A 15,518-nucleotide genomic window follows, 5' to 3' on the forward strand; every position below is an offset into this window, starting at 1 on the left:
AAACTGAACATGTGACCACAGGTTCAGTCTGTATCAGGTGGTCATTTCAACAAGAGGAGGGGTAGAGAAGTCAGGATCAAACAGCCTTTTTACACAATTAACCCCTTAGGTTGCACAGTGAGTATAACAAGCATACTTGTACTGCATGTACAGGCTGATTTTACTGGTGTGGGTTTAGTAACACTCTAATGAAGTAGCCCACTGTATAACACTGACAATTTCATGATTGAGTCACTGGAGACAAAATTGATAATTTTTTTGCAAACCAAAAAAAGCCATTTTACTAATATTACTTTTTGTGACTTTGCGTATCAACTGTAATATATATACACACACACATATATATATATATATATATATATTTATTTATTTTTTTTTTCTTTTATATTTCTGTCAGTATCTATAAATGTACAATCATCTAGTTTTTAGGATATGCATGCATCTACAACTGTCTACATTAACATACACACACACTATATTGTCATTTTGGGACACCCCTCCAAATCATTGGATTCAGGTGTATTAATCACCTCCATGGCCACAAGTGTATAAAATGAAGCACCTAGGCATGCAGACTGCTTCTACAAACATTTATGAAAGAATGGTTCGGTCTCAGGAGCTCAATGATTTCAAGCGTGGTACCGTGATAGGTTGCCACCTGTGCAATAAGTCTATCCATGAAACTTCCTTGCTACTAAATATTCCACAATCAACTATTAGAGGTATTATAACAAAGTGGAAGCAACTGGGAACAACAACAACTCATCAATGAAGTGGTAGGCCATGTAAAATGACAGAGTGGGGTCAGTGCATGCTGAAGCGCACAGTACACAGAAGTTGTTAACTGTCTGCAGAGTCAATAGCTAAACAGCTCCAAACTTCATGTGGTCTTCAAATTAGCACAACTACACTGCATAGAGAGCTTCATGGAATGGGTTTCCATGGTCGAGCAGCTGAATCCAAGCCTCACATCACCAATTGCAATGCTTGCCAATACTTTTGGCAATATAGTATATATATATATATATATATATATATATATATATATATTTCTATGCAGAGCTGCACCAGATCGTGCACTCTCCAGCTTTTGTAAATAACCCCCGTAGTTTTTCAGAAACTGTATGTGTAACCACCTTGAATGTGTATTGATTAATATATATTCTATCCTTAGTGGGGTATATACAAAAGATCTACCTTTTGTCCTACATACAATATTGAACTTCCATCACCACTACCGCCATCACCACATTTATAGGAATGAGCAAGTGGTAGAGGAATAACACTTAACTCAGAATTGCCATAGACTGACCCCCAAATTCAATATAAATAACTGTATATAATTGCTACCAAAACACTTTGTGATATGAAATTACCTTTTTAATTTCAATCTGCAGCTAACAATGATTTTCTACATCTTCTCAGAAATGTAGATGTTACTTTCTTGCAAGGATGGTAACAATGTAGCCAAGTGGTAGACTGTTTACAATGCTGTAGCTAATTGTTTTTTTATAGCAAACTGCCCTTCGCACGTAGCAGTCTGTTTGAGAAAGTTAGTTCAATGACCTGTTTGGGTATCCAGAGAATAGAACAAGTAAGGATCTGCAATGAAGTTTGCTAAGACCTTTGCATTGTATATAATAGGCCTGGAGAGAATTGTTTTTCTTAGCAAAAGTAGATATTCACCTTAAAATGCCATTGTGTACTGGAAATAAAATAAATAAAGATAAATAAAAGAAAATAATATCTTGAAATTTTATATCAAATAGGGTTTAAGCATATAGACCTAACTTACTAAAGGAGTCACTGTAAGGTTACCTAGTGAACTGGTTTTCCTTTTAAATGCCCAAGCAGTTCAGTGGAAATAAAAAACCTAAAATGTCACAAGCATGTGTTTGAATGTAAAATAAATGAAAACAAATGCAAATGTAATCCACAGCCATCATTTACACTAATACAGAAAAGCAAATATTTGTGTTTGTTCTATTTAAATCATTTTACATGTGTTATAATACAATCACAGTCATGATTGCTATGGATGTAATTATTTTTCTTGCTTTAAAACAAATTTACACTGTGTAATTTCACAATGCTGCAATCCAAATAATGTCTTTATTGGTAGAATATTGTTCATATTTGATTAAAACGGAGCTCCAGTCCCCATAATCAATTTTTTTTAAATTCCTTTGTGATTGTTATTACTTGTACATTTAAATTAGAATACTGTTAGAACAGTATTCGTGCTGTTTAGCTTAAAATCTTTAAAAATGTACCTGATCGCAGATGCAGGCAGGTGGCCATTTAGGATGTGGGCATCTGAAGCCCACTTGTGTCTTTTTCCAGGATCCAGTGCAGCTGGCTACCCAGCATGCACCTCCTGATCTCAGGCCTGCGCAGTAATGACACTGCGTGGCACATTTTGTTTAGTGCAGGTTGCCACAGCAATGGCTGCGGCAGCAGAAGTACCCACCCTGTCGCTATGGCAACCTGTCAATCACATTACATTATGAGGGTTCCCAAAAACTCCTGGGATAGATGACACCGATATCCCAGGTGTCAATGTGAATCGCCTAATGACGTCATCGCCTAGGTGGCCAGGACAGGAAGTGCCACCCGGAGAATTATAATAATGGTATTTAGAAACAAAAAAATTATTTCCATTTCACACTGTACATTGGAGGGACATTGGAAATATTGGAAGTTTAAAAAAAGACTGGAACTCCACTTTAAGTACTGTAGTCATCATTTTATTCAAAATTGAGCCTCCACAGTAATGCTAAATATATGATTATCGTTATTACTAATTATTGTTGTCATTGTTCTTTTTTTTACAGTCATAACTTTAGCTTTCAGCACTTTTAGCACTTGCATCCTGAATTATTCCAGTTAACCATGTCAGACATTGATGCAGAGAACTTCTCAATAGGGAAGAGTGAATCCACCTATGTTTGATTCAAGTGGGTTAGTTGAAACCTACTTGAAATCAACAAAACCCAAATTTTGCTGCAAATTTCATAAAAGTCTTTGGGGGGGGGGGGGTGGGAATCTTTATATTAAATTCTGGCCAGAGCGATTGTCAAAAAAGAGAGGGTTCTTTAAACGTGACTTCAAAGGCAACCTGAAAAAAACACGGATTAAATGACAGATTCCCTATATATGGTGTTACAGAACAGTGCATGTTTCATGGACAGCACCGGCCACAATGCATTTTGGCATCAAATATTTTGCTTGTGCAATTGATTTTTTTTAACACTTACATTTGGCATGGCTGAAATACAGCAACAGCACTGTAATCTGATTTATTCCAATGTCTTATTTAGGTAGTTTTGGTTGTGACATCTGAATATGCCTGAATTGATTGGTGGAATTAGTAAACAGATCCTACTCTTCACTGCATTGTCTTGAAAGTTTTATAAAATGCCAAACAGTGTGTACAACACACTTTAAAACCACCACCCTCTCCCATCCCCATAGTCCCAATTATCTCCAAAATATTAAAAATATAGATCTCAGGTATGTGTTTGTTGAAATTGGCTAGAATCACAAGTAGTTGTATACGTAGAAAATGAAAAGAGACTATACATGTTTTATTTTGCTATAAAAAATAGAGTGCACAAAATCCTGAAGCAGAACTATATTCCTCTTCACTCCAGCACTGTGATATCTCAGAGCTCCCCACCTGCCACTGACATATTTAGCCAGCCTGCTTCCAGGTACTGTTCTTTGGCCATTTTCATTGGCCGAACCAAGATGATGTCATTCCCGCTCAGGTGCAGGAGTTCATACACTTTGGCATTGCCAAAATTGTACAGTGAGCTACGTGTGCAGTGTTTTGGGTACACAATGTTTGTACATTTTTTTTTACAAGGGAGGCTGCAAAGAAAATGAAGCATTTGACTGTCTGCACTATGGCCCGATGTTCTCTAAACACCCCAAGATAAAAGCTATAATCTAAAAATGGGAAAATACCCAAGTTATTTTATATAAATAGCAAAGTTGTTGACAATGGCAGCACTAGCTATAAGTCAGTTGTTGCAAACAGATATTGGTCCTTAAAAGGACTTTTGGGTGTACAGATCTGGGCAATGCTCTGCCCCATCTCTCACAATCTCTTGCCTTTAAATCATCTTGCCACATATTCTCCTAAAGTAAACTAAATGCTACTATGCTGATGTACATTGTCCAGAGTCCAGACATGTTCCACTGTTGTCACCAATTAAAAAATGCCTGTCAAGAATGCAGTTGCAGCCAGGCAACAAGGAAAAAGAGAAAATCCTTCCCTCACTCCATAATTTGAAAATATATACAGCATTTTTCTACCTTTAAGACATTCAGTAAGGGCTTACATCTACTATAAAAATCTTCCAGTTCCTTCAAGCCCTACACTAATCTTTTCCTAGGCAGTTTTTCAGCAGTACTCCATTTGCTTTTCCTATCACATTTAAAGCACAATGTCAGTATGGCTGCTGTGACCTAACCCTTTTATATTAAAGGGGCTGGTTTATCTAAAAACTCTCCTATATCTCTTCTGAGCTAGCTGACCTACGTTTAAGTTCTATGGATCTCAAACATGCAGAATATGCAATGAACCCTTGGCAGCAGCAAACCTGAACCTCATCCTTACTGCTGAATGTGCTGCATCTCTCACCCCACTCACCCCAATCCGTTAAAGCATGGACTCCACTAGACCTCTGAAGGTATGTTGTGATAGCTGGCACAAAGCCATCACTAGCAGATCCTGTAGCCTCCCTAGCGGTCTAATATTCTGTGCTTAAAGTGGTACTTTTTTGCATGGAAATATGTCGTTTTTTATTGTAGGCCTGTAATTTTTAGGAATAACTCACTGAAATCTGTCCAAACAAGAGTCTAGTAAACATTTCGGGTACGTTAAAATTTAAAACACGAAATAATAAATTATAAATAAATAAATAATCATAAAAAATAATAATAATAAATGTAATTCAATAATATAATCAAAACAAAAACACTGAAATTTGAAATATAGCGCCAAGTTTGCACATCACTGAGCAAAGTCGCAAAATCGTTTTCAGTGTCTGATGATGAATTTCCCCACGAATCATTAGCACTCAATTCTGCAAGTAGTTCTAATTTACTATCGCTGTTCTCTAGCTGGCCTAAAACCGATTTTGACCTAAAGGGACGCTTTTTGGACACCATGGACTTTTCTCAGTTTCAAGGCAGAAAGAACAGTGAAAATGCAGGCAGGGCACAGGACAAAGCACTAGGGACAAAATGTATGTGAAATGGTTTGATACAGTGATGTTTTACTATGTGATTTTAGCGAATTTAGTGAATGTCACTTTTACAATTCTCAAATTTCCCACCAGTTCCATCCCCGTACGTCTTGACGTCGCAGGGAACAGAACAGATGCCGGCATCGGCCGGAGGACATTGCCAGGGACACTGCAGGGGGACATCGTGGGAGCACAGGATAAGGTAAGGGAAGAAGAGATCCCGGAGCAGTGCTGCAAGGTATTCCCGAGTGTAGCTCAGGTTTACCACTTGTGCTGAAACTTTACCCCAAGCTACACTCAGGAATATTGACAGGGAAGTTAAGTCCTATAAGTTGCAAGGTGGAGTCCCCATGGATCAGCCTTCATTAATTCTGTACATCCCACAGATGCTTGATTGGATTGACATCTAGAGAAATTGGAGGCCTCAAACATGTTGCTGTGTTCCTCAAACCATTCTTGAATTCATCCACCTTCTCCCATTGCTCTATCGTCCAGTTCTGATGCTCATGTGCTCATTGCAAGTGCTTTTAGCTGTGCACATGGATCAGTATGGGCAGCCTTACCAGTCTGTGGCTATGTAGCCCCATATTCAACAAACTGCGATGCACTTTGCGTGTTCCTCTCTTTCAGAACCAGCTTTTCCATTTCCAGCTATTTGAGCTACAGTATCTGTATTATATTCGATAAAAAAATAGGCGTCCAGCACCAGAGCATCTTGAGATTAAAACTGCAGTCTTTATTTTAATCCATCAAGATATAAAAAGGAATCAATACTTGCAAACAATTGAACCGTTTCAGTTACCTTATGTAAATGTTTTCCTTCCTTGGACTTTTGGTAGGTCCTGACCACTTCAGACCAGAAACATCCCACAAGAGCTGCAGTTTGGAGTTGCTCTGATCCAGTTGTCCAACCATTACAATTTGGTCCTTGTCAAACTCATTCAAATCCTTATGCTTACCAATTTTTCTGCTTTCTACACTTCACCTTCTGCCTAATATATCTCACTCACTTTTAAATGCCATTGTAATGAGATGACCTATGTTATTCACTTTACCAATTAGCAGATATACTGGCTGATCAGTGAATACAACTGAAAATACCATATCCTGTTGTGTAAAAGAAAAATACATGTTTAAGCGACATGAATCGGGACATCTATATTTATACTGACATCTATGATGAGCATGGCTTGTCCTGCAGTACTTTTCAGTATAAAGTTATTCTGGACCATGTTTAAAACTTGGTCAGTGGGTTAAGAAACATTTGGGGGTATTTACTAGAACTGGGGTGTGCATAATCTGGTGCAAATCTGCACAGAATCTAATCAGCTTCCAGGTTTTATTGTCAAAGTTTAATTGAACAAGCTGAAGTTAGAAGCTGATTGGCTACCATGCACAGTTCCCCCATTTTCTGAGTGAACCAGTTTTAGTAAATCTCCTCTATTGCAGCTATACACAATAGAGTGTACCAAACTAATCTTATGGAAGTGTACTATTTTCTTAATAAAAATGCATTCACTGATAACAATGGGTTTCATGAACTAAAGGTAAAGCGTAAAAAACAATACATTTATTTAAATTTGTATAGGGTGGTATGGGGTTAGATTGCCTGTCAGATTTTGTGTGCTCTCTGTGTCTAAGCTAGGTAGATTCTTCCTATATTTTTTCTGGTGACCACTGTCACAGGAACTGGATGTGAGAGAAAAATCCAACAGTTTGAGTTGTCATCAGAATAGGAAAAGATTGAAAATCTTCCCAATGGGTACATTTGGTCTAGTGATAACTGTTTAAGGTGACCTGTTTCACTTTAAAGAGATTTCCTCCTATTGATCACTCCCTATTGTTTTTACAAGACAGAAAGTAAAGGGAAATCCCCTTAATGGAACGCAGATGGTAAAAAAAACCCCATCAGGGGTTAAAATAAGTTCCTGCTCTTTTCAACCAGAAACAAATGGTTTTAGAAATACAGTACTTTTAACTCACATAGGCAGTAAGGGTGAGAAGTGTTTACTCCCCCTTAAAGGACAAATTTACACTCACATGGGTGAACATGCACGTGGCTCTCATCTCAGGGATGTACTATATATTGCTATAAGTGATAATATAAGGAAAAAAGAATAGTTAATGTTGTAAATTCTACAGCAGGCTTATATAATGCCATGGAAATACTTAAAACATATTTAAGTGTCTTCTGCCTACCTTAAAGTGTTACTAAACCCAGGACCCTGCATTCACTATATCTGGTCTCCCGCAGTACACAGAACATGGAAGTGCAATTATTTTAGTAAATATAAACTGCTAAATACCTTTTCTCATCAGCAGTTACAGCAGTCTTGTGACTTCGGCAGAGCACTGGTTAAAGCTTGTAGGAGGAGTTTTTTTCTGCTCTATGGGGATGTGAAACCTCTGACCCTCTGTCAGGACAGTGCTGATTGGCCCTGTGCTGATCACATGCATCCTCCCAAGAAAAAAATAACTTTCTAGTAATACACACCAAATGGAGAATGTGCCCATGGGTTCAGTCTGTATCAGGTGGTCATTTCAACAAGAGGAGGGGCAGAGAAGAAAGGATAAAATGTCCTTTTTACACAATGCAGAGGATTAACCCCTTATGTTCCACAGTGAGTATAACAAGCATACTTTACTGCATATACAGACTGATTTTACTGTTGTTGGTTTAGTAACATTTTAATTTTAATTGAGCAAGGTTGTTGCAACTGTACATCAACCAATAAATTAATGAGGAAATGTGTAACAGAAACAGCAGGTGAGCAAGTCTCAGGAACATATACATGCTCATTAGGGATCAAGGTTGGATGCACACCTCTGTATTGGCTATGCTGTAAGATTACATTTCACATTTACTAGTTGCAAACTTTCATCATGTCCAGGTATGGTACCATGAATGATAATGTGTGCTATATTTAATAGGCATATGTATTTATTGTTTTACACTATAATTAAGTAAAAAAAATATCAGCCAATTAATTCAATGTTCCTTATGTGTATGTAATATTTTCAGCTATTTAAAATATAAAAAATGTTAAGTAATTGATTAGCAGTGTAATGCATTTGAAATTGAAAATAAGGAACTCCACAGGAACATGGATGCTGCCACAGTTGAAAATGGATGTTCAGGGTTTTTGCTTTAAAAATATATAATGTTTGGGGGTTATAAGTAAATTTCGAAAAAAAAATGGTAATTTTTACATGTATGACAGAAATGTCAGAATTGGCCTAGGGGTAAAGTAGCTAAATCACTGACAAGCATAAATAAAATCACTTCTGTCTTTTTTCCTACCTTCTGGATCTATGTATTTGTTTCAGTTCAGTGACTCAGCCAAGACAACTACCATTTTCAGAAAGATGTCAGCAATTAAATCTTCCATATTTTTCTATTGACATGTTTACTTTAGGCTGTATCTAAACCAACTTTTAATAATGCATATATTGCAGATTATTAGCTTTTAGATGTGATAACACCATGCATATGTTTTCGTTTATTTTCCACTAGTGGTCCTGCCAGTAACACACTTTCTGTCTTAGCGTGGCAGGGCTCACTCACCATACTTTATCTTTGGAGAAGTAGCATTGTCATCCAGGTTAACTTTACCTTTCCTCATTTACTAACTTAGGTGTTTTGTAGCCCACAAAAGTCAATTCAGCAGTTCAGTACAGCACAGAAAGAGTATAAAGGAAGCTAGGAGCAAAATCAGCAGGTATTTTTCTGTATTTGTAGATTTCAGATTAACCAAATATGGGGGCAAGGGCATGTTTTGGAGAGATATACTGAAAATGTATTTTATCTAGACACCTATAAGCTTTGATATGTTTATGTGTTGCCCTCCAGGCACTAATATAGTACAGTACATCACAGCACATTTTGTCAATAGACTTATCACACCTTCTTGTGATTCAGGTAAGAAATTTGTAAGCACACCCAGTGAAGGTTCTTTGCTGCCCTACCTACAGAATGTCCCATGGAAAAACATTATTTCTAACAAGTTTCTTCTTGAAACTATTCAGATTAAGCGACTGTTTTGATCGAGTTGTGTTCACGTCAAGCGAGTTTTGCATTCTCAATCAATCAATCAATCAATCAATCAATCAATCAATCAATCCCAATCAACAATTTCAAACTGATATCAAATGATTAAATTGTGATTGGTAATAAAATAAGCATAGAGAAAGTGGATGTTACACAGCTCAGGGAGATGCATGACAGTCTGTTAAAGGGGATTATGGAGAACTAAAGGTAAACCATGTAGACTTTCTGACTTTAGAACAGTTGCAGTGCTTGTTGGATGCTTTACCCACATGGAAGAAAAATATATTTGAAATATATTTTAAAAATATTCTTCCCAAATATATTGACATGTATTTGAAATATTACAATTTTGACCATATTCAATATATTTCAATAAATATATATATATATATATATATATATATATATATATATATATATATATATATTGAAATGCGTTTTTTAAAAAATATATGAAAAATATTTTTAAAAATACATTTTCAAATATACTGTATGTCTTTAAAAATACAAATCTACATTTGTGGAACGCATTTACAAATATATGTAAAAATATATGTTAGAATTAGTTTTTTATGTGTTGAAAAAAAAGTCTGAAGAATATATTTTAAAAATATATATTTTTAAAAATATACATATATATATATACTGTATGTTGAATTGCATTTTTTATATATTACAAAATATATGAAAACATATTTTTAAAAATATATATTTTTAAATGTATTCTTCAGATTTTTTTAACATATAAAAAAGTAATTTTAACATATATGTTTACATATATTTGTAAATGCATTCCAAAAATGTAAATTTGTATTTTTAAAGACATACAGTATATTTGAAATGTATTTTTAAAACTATTTTTCATATATTTTGACATAAAAGCACATTAACATACAGTGTATGTATATATATATATATATATATATATATATATATATATATATATATTTATTTATTTATTTATTTTTTAAATATATTGAATATGGCCAAAATTGTAGTATTTCAAATATATTTTTCAAATATTCTTCCCAAATATTTTGAAATATATTTCAAATATATTTTTCTTTAATATGGGTAGTATCTCTCTGAATGTTTTAGGGCAGGTTCACACCATACCCGCACTTTTATCACACAGGAACATGCTGTGCATTTCTGTGCAATTCATATGCGGTTCTGTGTGGCGCGATCTCAGCCCATTCATTTTGAATGGGATAAAATTGCGCCGCATCACACCAAAAGTAGTGAATGCACTACTTTTTAAAATTTACTTTTTTAAAAAATGCAAACAGAGTGTGTTTTTCATGTGGCCTGAATTGCACAGGAATGCGTTGTGTGGGCATGGTGTGAACCTGGCTCTTAAAATTGTATTTGAAATCGCAACTTAATTCACACTTTACTCACTTTCAATAACATATTTCTTTACCTAAAACATTTCATTAAATATCCCATTCATACAAGTCACAGTAAACCACAACACACAATTTTTTTATGCCCTGAAGCAACATTGAACCATATTGCTTAAGTCAGTCTTATGAAAATGAGTGCACCAGAATTTGCACTTGCAAGTTTTAGTAAATCAACCCTATTGTCTTTCAACTTAAATCTCCAGTTTGTGGGGTCCAGTATATAAGCATTCATAGAGGATATTATCCTTAATGAATAACAGTGTCTCTCCTGAGGACATGGGTTTACTATGCATTAACTAACAATTAACATGATTAGCAAATCTTCCTTCTGCACAATGAGGCTCCCCAACTACACCAGCCATGTACAACATAGTAATCACACTCAATTGTAACATTTTAACTTTTCGCAGCTTCTGTTGGAATACTTCTGTTAGCATGACTCAGAGGACTAGTGACCTGCGTATATTTTCGAACTAGCAACCTTACCTATGCATTTTTACTATTGTCTGTTTTCTCTGCTAACTGATAATTACCAATTTATATCATTCTGATAGGTATTTCTAACTAGTGATGTTATTAATATTCATAGACTTTGTTGACTACGTGGGTTTCCTCCAGGTACTCCGGTTTCCTACCACACTCCAAATACATGTTGGTAGGTTAATTGAATCCTGTCTAAATTGGCCCTAGGTTCTGTATGTATGAATGTAAGTTATGGACTTTAGATTGTACGCCCCTTGAGGGTTAGGGACTGATGTGAATGTACAAAATATATGTAAAGCGCTGAGTAAATTGATGACGCTATATAAGTACCTGTAATGAATGAATGAATGACTACTAATTTCTGATTGGCAATTTCAATCAAAAGGTGTGTTTAAGAAAATTAGCTACCATGGCAGATCATTTACTAAATATATTGACTGCATGGTAATCTCCTGTGCTGTGAAATTTCTAAATGTCTGCTATAATTCATAATACTGAATTAGTCATAAGCAGCCCAATCATGATGTTGCTCTTGCGTAGGTTGTTGATTTTGAACAATGCTGCAGGGATAGCCTAATTTGGTTTCTGCTGGTTTGCTATATGTGAGCTTGTAGCTTCTTATTACTAAGCATCATGATTAGAGATGAGCGAAGAAATGAAAAATTCGATTCGACTGATTCGGCGAATTCGTGGACAATATTCGATTCGAGTCGAATAAATTCGCTGTGAATTTAACTTAAAAAAGGGTGTTTCTAGGCTTCAGAGAGACTTAATATTAGTGCAGAACACTGTACCTTTAATTTAAATGCCCTTGGAGTCTGCTGGGGAAGAGAAATAATACTGTCAGTCAGTATGACATGCAGATGAGTGCCGTCGATCTTAGAATCACCGCACACTTCACTCATTTGGGCAGTCACGGGGCCAAAACCAGAGTGTGGAGCCACAGTGTGGCGGTGGAGGCAGCAGCAATGGGAGGCCATACAGCACCCTATGACAAAAATGGAAACCACCAGCAGTGTGAGGAGACCTGAAAGTGGCACATGGCAGAGTGTGGCGATAGAGACAGCAGCAATGGGAGGCCGTACAGGGACCCATGACACACTCTGGACCTGGCAGCAGCATGAGGAGGCGGTACAGGGGCCCATGACAGATTACGGGCCTGGCAGCAGCATGAGGAGTCGGTACAGGGGCCCATGGCAGATTACGGGCCTGGCAGCAGCAATGGGAGGCCGTACAGGGACCCATGACACACTCTGGACCTGGCAGCAGCATGGGGAGGCGGTACAGGGGCCCATGACAGATTACGGGCCTGGCAGCAGCATGAGGAGTCGGTACGGGGGCCCATGACACACTCTGGACCTGGCAGCAGCATGAGGAGGCGGTACAGGGGCGCATGACAGATTACGAGCCTGGCAGCAGCAACTTGGACAGGAGGACGTTCAGCTTCTGCACCGTCGGGTGCGTGCTCGCAAACTGTTGTCTCTTGGAAACGGATTCCAAGAAAGACTGCTGACGGAATCCGTGAAGAGGAGTAGCAGGAGAAGGAGCATCTGAACGAGCGGAATATGCCAACAAGCGACAACAGTGGCCCATGACAGATTACGGGCCTGGCAGCAGCATGAGGAGTCGGTACGGGGGCCCATGGCAGATTACGGGCCTGGCAGCAGCTATGGGAGGCCCGTAATCTGCCAGCACCCTATGACAAAAAATGGAACCCACCAGCAGTGTGAGGAGACCTGAAAGTGGCACATGGCAGAGTGTGGCGATGGAGACAGCAGCAATGGGAGGCCGTACAGGGACCCATGAGAGACTCTGGACCTGGCAGCAGCATGAGGAGGCGGTATAGGGGCCCATGGCAGATTAGGGGCCTGGCAGCAGCTATGGGAGGCCCGTAATCTGCCAGCACCCTATGACAAAAAATGGAACACACCAGCAGTGTGAGGAGACCTGAAAGTGGCACATGGCAGAGTGTGGCGATGGAGGCAGCAGCAATGGGAGGCCGTACAGGGACCCATGAGAGACTCTGGACTTGGCAGCAGCATGAGGAGGCGGTATAGGGGCCCATGGCAGATTAGGGGCCTGGCAGCAGCTATGGGAGGCCCGTAATCTGCCAGCACCCTATGACAAAAAATGGAACACACCAGCAGTGTGAGGAGACCTGAAAGTGGCACATGTTTGGGGCATGATTCATGGCGGATTTAGTCAGTTGTGTCAGGAACTGGTGGTTTGAAATCCAGACTAATCCACGCCTGATTCATTTTCACAAACGTGAGTCTCTCCACACTTTGGGTGGACAGTCGTGTCCTCCGCGGAGTTGCAATACCTCCTGCCGCACTAAACACGCGCTCCGATGCCACGCTACTGGCCGGGCATGACAGCCTTTCAAGGGCAAATTCAGCTAGTTGGGGCCAAAGGTCAAGTTTCGTTGCCCAGTAGTCAAGGGGATTGTCTACCTCGGTTGGCAGGGTGCTGTCCAAGTAGGCCTAAGCCTGTTGTTTGAGGTCCTGCTCCAGGTCCACCTGATGCTGCTGCTGCTGCTGCGGCTGGTTAGTAGTTTCCTCACTGCGCTGGTGAAGAAAGCTACTCATCATCGACTGCAGACTGAGGCAGCCGCTGCTGGTGGAGCTGCCACTGCTCCTACCACCCCACCCCTCCCCTGCTGCCATGGCAGCGGAACACGAGCGCACAGGGCCCACAGTGTCTGAGGATGGACGTTGGCGCAGACAGGCAGAGACCAGCTGACTACATAGGTGTTTTTTATAGTACGTTATTTTGGCCTCCCTCTCAGCAGGTGTGAAAAAGGCCACCATTTTTGAACGGTAGCGAGGGTCCAACAAGGTGGACAGCCAAAAGTCATCCCTCTGTCTGATGGTTATTATTCGGCTGTCGCTACGCAAGCAACCGAGCATGCTATGGGCCATTTGTGCCAAGGAATGCGAGGGACTCCCTGCCTCCATCTCCACAGCATACTGCCACGGTGCGTCTAGGTCCTCTGTCTCCTCTTCCTCCTCCTCTACCAGATGCTCCTGCTCCTCCACTCCTGTCCGCTGAGTGGAAAAACCACCCATTTCACTCAATAATTCCTGAGCACCAATGTCCTCCTCTACCTCCTCCTCTTCTTCCAGTCCTGCCCCCACAGGGGCCATGTGGCGTTGAGATCTGTGCGCCACGTCTACCGCACCCTGACCAGCCATTGTTAACAGCATTTGTTCCAGGACGTGCAACAGAGGAATGACGTCGTTCATCCCATAGTCCTGCCGACTCACGAATAGCGTGGCCTCCTCAAAGGGCCTGAGCAAGCGCAGGTGTCACGCATGAGCTGCCAATGGCTGACATCTAAGTTACACAGGGAGTACCTTTATCTGCTTTTAACATCAGGAAATCTGTGATGGCCTTTTGCTGTTCGTAAAGGCGGTCTAACATATGTAGGGTTGAATTCCACCTTGTTGCAACGTCACAGCATGAGGAGTCGGTATAGGGGCCCATGGCAGATTAGGGGCCTGGCAGCAGTTATGGGAGGCCCATAATCTGCCAGCACCCTATGACAAAAAATGGAACACACCAGCAGTGTGAGGAGACCTGAAAGTGGCACATGGCAGAGTGTGGCGATGGAGACAGCAGCAATGGGAGGCCGTACAGGGACCCATGAGAGACTCTGGACCTGGCAGCAGCATGAGGAGGCGGTATATAGGGGCCTACGGCAGATTAGGGGCCTGGCAGCAGCTATAGGAGGCCCGTAATCTGCCAGCACCCTATGTCAAAAAATTCAACACACCAGCAGTGTGAGGAGACCTGAAAGTGGCACATGGCAGAGTGTGGCGATGGAGACAGCAGCAATGGGAGGCCGTACAGGGACCCATGACAGACTCTGAACTTGGCAGCAGCATGAGGAGGCGGTATATAGGGGCCCATGGCAGATTAGGGGCCTGGCAGCAGCTATAGGAGGCCCGTAATCTGCCAGCACCCTATGTCAAAAAATTCAACACACCAGCAGTGTGAGGAGACCTGAAAGTGGCACATGGCAGAGTGTGGCGATGGAGACAGCAGCAATGGGAGGCCGTACAGGGACCCATGACAGACTCTGGACTTGGCAGCAGCATGAGGAGGCGGTATATAGGGGCCCATGGCAGATTAGGGGCCTGGCAGCAGCTATGGGAGGCCCGTAATCTGCCAGCACCCTATGTCAAAAAATTCTACACACCAGCAGTGTGTGAGGAGACCTGAAAGTGGCACATGGCAGAGTGTGGCGATGGAGACAGCAGCAATGGGAGGCCGTACAGGGACCCATGACAGACTCTGGACTTGGCAGCAGCATGAGGAGGCGGT

At 40.2% G+C, this 15,518-nt stretch overlaps 1 protein-coding gene across 1 annotated transcript in view; it reads right to left on the reverse strand.

The window, feature by feature from the left end:
* The window catches only part of SACK1B (scaffolding CK1 anchoring protein B), a 135,704-nt gene that overhangs the window by 22,454 nt on the left and 97,732 nt on the right, over positions 1–15,518 (reverse strand). The gene's annotated exons all lie outside the window — the stretch shown is intronic.

The sequence above is a fragment of the Staurois parvus genome, unplaced genomic scaffold (assembly GCF_062004578.1).
Source record: "Staurois parvus isolate SC_StPar_1 unplaced genomic scaffold, SC_StPar_1.0 ptg000652l, whole genome shotgun sequence".
NCBI classification, from domain to species: domain Eukaryota; kingdom Metazoa; phylum Chordata; class Amphibia; order Anura; family Ranidae; genus Staurois; species Staurois parvus.